Source organism: Macrobrachium rosenbergii, chromosome 55 (genome assembly GCF_040412425.1).
Source record: "Macrobrachium rosenbergii isolate ZJJX-2024 chromosome 55, ASM4041242v1, whole genome shotgun sequence".
NCBI lineage: Eukaryota > Metazoa > Arthropoda > Malacostraca > Decapoda > Palaemonidae > Macrobrachium > Macrobrachium rosenbergii.
This window is the reverse complement of record NC_089795.1, coordinates 21,917,768-21,922,767: the sequence shown is the minus strand read 5'-3', so window position 1 is coordinate 21,922,767 and position 5,000 is coordinate 21,917,768.

Sequence of the window (5,000 nt, the reverse complement as noted above, 5' to 3'; positions counted from 1 at the left end):
TATTTCGCTGTATTTAGTACTAGCCCCTGGGGAATCAAATGTCCCAAAGTGTATGTCGACATCTGCCTAATATTTCAGGGCAGTTCTTGAAGTGCCTGGGTTGCTATCTGCCTGTAATATATATATATATATATATATATATATATATATATATATATATATATATATATATATATATATATATATATATATATATATATATATATATACTTTGGTCTTAACATTCAGCAATCCCGCCACATGAACAAATATTATCACTTCGACCACCACCGATCCAAAATGTGGCGACATCTGGCAGTCCAAGCGTGGTATGACGTCATATATATCACGCCATGGCATATGGTTAAAACATGTTGGTCCAGCGGGATTAACCATAGACTGTCGACCGAACGCTTGAACGGTGGTGACTGTCGAAATTGCAGAAACGTATGAAAACATGGATACATTTGAATTCATATATAGTATGATTTGCTATTTTTTTTTCTTTCTGCGATTTCATGTTTCAGTTGATACCATTCAAGTGAAAAAATCTTTATTTTGCTTGTTGCTAAGTAATAATAATAATAATAATAATAATAATAATAATAATAATAATAATAATGGAGTGTCATAGCTATACTGTGCTTATGCAGTGATTTCATTAGAAAATTTCGCTTGTACAGCCCTTTATTTTTTTCTTAAAACAGGATAAAAAATATTGACAGTCGCGTGTAATCTTTCCTAAAAACGTGGTGTAAATTACTTTTTTAAAACCGATTTAGCTGAAAAAAAAAATTAATTTCGAGTATCTTAGAACTAAAGCAAAACCGCCTTTTTACTCTTATTTTTTCGTACCCGGCATAAGGCAGCCCTAATTATCCAGTAATTTTGAACGAGCTGATAACGTCACAAAAGCTCTTTGCTAATAGAGTCTCACAGGTTTTAAGAGGAAAGAAGCCACACAACGCCGGAGGTATCAGAGAAAAATGTTTGTTATAACAGAAACAGAGCTCTATAGCTGGGAGAGTAAACATTTCGAAACGGATATTTGCTCATTAAATGCTGAGTCAATACTTCAGAACTGCATCCGGATTGCCTCCATCGTTGAGCTAAGAGGAGGAAAATACTGCGCTTTGTATTTTTTAGAGACCCACACAATGCCTGAGAGAGAGAGAGAGAGAGAGAGAGAGAGAGAGAGAGAGAGAGAGAGAGGGTGAGTGGGTGGGTTGGTGGGTGGATTTCTTACCTTGGCGGTTAAGAATACCTTAGTTTAACCAGACCACTGAGCTGATTAACAGCTCTCCTAGGGCTGGCCCGAAGGATTAGATTTATTTTTACGTGGCTAAGAACCAATTGGTTACCTAGCAACGGGACCTACGGCTTATTGTGGAATCCGAACCACATTATAGCGAGAAATGAATTTCTATCACCAGAAACAAATTCCTCTTGTTCTTCACTGGCCGGTCGGAGATTCGAACTCGCCACCAACAGAGTGGTAGCTGAGAACGGAACCCGCTCACCCTGCGAGGAACTGCACACAATGCCAGAGAGAGAGAGAGAGAGAGAGAGAGAGAGAGAGAGAGAGAGAGGGTGAGTGGGTGGGTTGGTGGGTGGATTTCTTACCTTGGCGGTTAAGAATACCTTAGTTTAACCAGACCACTGAGCTGGTGAACAGCTCGCCTTAGAGAGGGTTGGCCGAAGGATTAGATTTATTTTAAGTGGCTAAGAACCAATTGGTTACCTAACAACGGGACCTACAACTTATTGTGGAATCCGAACCACATTATAGCGAGATATGAGTTTCTATCACCAGAAATAAATTCCTCTTATTCTTCATTGGCCGGTCGGAGATTCGAACGCGGGCCCAGCAGAGTACTAGCTGAGAACGGAACCCACCCGCCCAATAAGGAACATATACCTTGGCGGTAAAGCAAGTTAATGAAAATACCTACTGTATTAATTTTCGTTTTGATTAAATATTAATTTTATATGATACCATTAATACTAAGGACACATATATATATTTAAACTCTCATACATCAAGCCACAAATATCCTTTAATTTCGATTTCACTTTACCTTGGAATAACTTAGGCTACACCACAGAGAATTATATATGATGAAGGCATCTTTCCCAGTCAGGAGTCAAACCTATGTCTTATGGGTTTGATATAAAGGAAATAGGAACTTAACTATTTAGCTATTAAGATATAGTCTAAGTTAATTTCGACTCTGTAGTAGGTACATGTTTGTGTTGAATTCAGTTTCAGCAAATTTATAATAAACTATCCATCTTATGATTATTGCCACGCTTGTAGCACTTGGTAGTTATGTCTCTAATTCACTCATGGGAATATGTGTGTGTATATACATATAGTATATATATATATATATATATATATATATATATATATATATATATATATATATATATATATATATATATATATATATATATATACATTACAGTATATATATATATATATATATATATATATATATATATATACAGGGTGCTATTATAAGTAACGCCCTTTGTTTTTACAGGTCAATAGGTTAATATAATATATTAACAAAATTAATATAGTGCTTATTCGGTTTAATAATGTTCAATACAAATGATATTTCGGCTTTGCACCCTTGGGATGTTAAATTCAGCTGCTAACAATCTTGCGGTTTCAGCACCATTTTTATTGTTTTGATAGTACAATTAAATTGCTTTTACTCTCTGTTCCTTTGTTAATCTCATGGTTGTATAAAATATCTGAAAAAATGAAGACTTAGCAAATTAATTAAAGAAAATAATAAAGAAAATATACATTATAAGATATAAAATTAAAAAGGGCGTTACTTATGTCGTATTATTAAACCGAATATTAATTTTGTTAATATATTATATTAATCTATTAACCTCTGGCAATACATTCATGTTCGAAAAAATAAAGGATAATCAAAAAGGCTTTAATTTTGTTCCACTTAAACAAAGGGCGTTACTTATGCCGCACCCTGTATATGTATATATATATATATATATATATATATATATATATATATATATATATATATATATATATATATATATATATTATAGTATATTATAGTATATGTATATATATTGATATATATAAATATATATGTATATATACATATACTGTATATATATATATATATATATATATATATATATATATATATATGTATATATATACATATATGTATATTTATATATATGAGTATATATACATATATTATAATATATATATATATATATATATATATATATATATATATATATATACATATATATATATATATATATATATATATATATATATATATATATATATATATATATATATATATATATATATATATATATATATATATATATATATACAGTATATATATGAGGCGTGCACTGGAATAACCCCTCACACCCTCAATTTTCGTTTTTTCGTCCTAAAAGTCGGTTTCACAACATAAACTTTGATGTGGAATGGCGCGAAACGTTGTTTGCACACTGTTAACGCGTCCTTAAGCCATTTATAAATAATTTTTGTAATATTGATATTATTTTTTGTTTGTATACTTTTATTACTTATTGTTGCAAGACTGCTGCTGCTGCATACTTGTACCAGAAGACAATTTTTAACTTACGTGTGACTAGTAGTGTTGAATTATCTCCAGCTTGGAATTATTATTAGTGATACCTGCTAGCTACTAGTAGGAGCTACTAGTAACAAAAAACAATACTAACAAACACTTACTGTTAGTATTAATGAAAATTGTTGCACTTACTTGATATTCATTATGACTTCGTTTTGTTTTTTTGACGACTTGGACTGGTTTTTTGCTATTAATGCCTACTAGTAGGAACAAGTAGCAAGTAGCAGTCATACACAAACACCCAAACTAAGCATGTATTATTATACTATGTTGTTTTTTGTACCTGTACAAATTGTTTTAATTGAATTTTTTTGGAATAACAATCTTCTTGCCGATTTCTTACTACTTGCTACTAGTAGCAAGTAGTAGGAAATTCTTACCACATTAACTCTCTGGGAAGGGAAATGCGTCTAAAACGTTATAACATTACATTTTTTGAGTTTGGGGCTCCTTTTATGCACAAATTCACAAAAGTAAATTAATATCTGAATTTGCTACTTGTTGATGTCACTTAAGACACTTCTAGTAGCTAATGAACATTCCGAAAATTGTATCTGGGCTACTTAAACCAATTTACTATTACCAACCAACAAATTCTCAATCGGAAAGTTACCTGTCGAGTATATAAGTGGTAATAACCAAGTTCAAAAGGTTTCAAATGCTTAAAAATGCCACAGCACATTCAGTTATTGCTACTTTCTAGCTTCTAGTAGCAAAATTTGTAAAGTCTCATATTTTTTACTACCCTAGCGTTCAAGTACAGTAAATTTGCAACAATTTTTATATAAACATTTTTTCTGAGAAACAAATAATAATGTTGCTATGGCATTTTCTAAGTTTTAAAACTTTGAACACGATTTTCTCGCTTTTTTAAAATATGGCCAAACCTGGTTATTACAGTGGACTCATATATATATATATATATATATATATATATATATATATATATATATATATATATATATATATATATATATATATATATATATATATATATATATATATATATATATATATATATATATATATATATAAATATATAAATATAAATATATATATATATATATATATATATATATATATATATATATATATATATATATATATATATATATATATATCCCTAAAATGTTATATTAAATGGCATATACGATGCAGAGACGAACTACATAGTACGCCCAGCAGCAGCAAAAAAAAGACATAAATGGCACATCCCAAGTATCATTATGAAAAGAAAACAAGCGCATAAAGATGAGGAAGAGATAGAAGTAAAAAAAAAAAAAAAGAAAAACGAAGAACTCTATGCACAACTTTCATCGGTCTCCTCATTGTACCCCAGCCGAAATTCATCAAAAC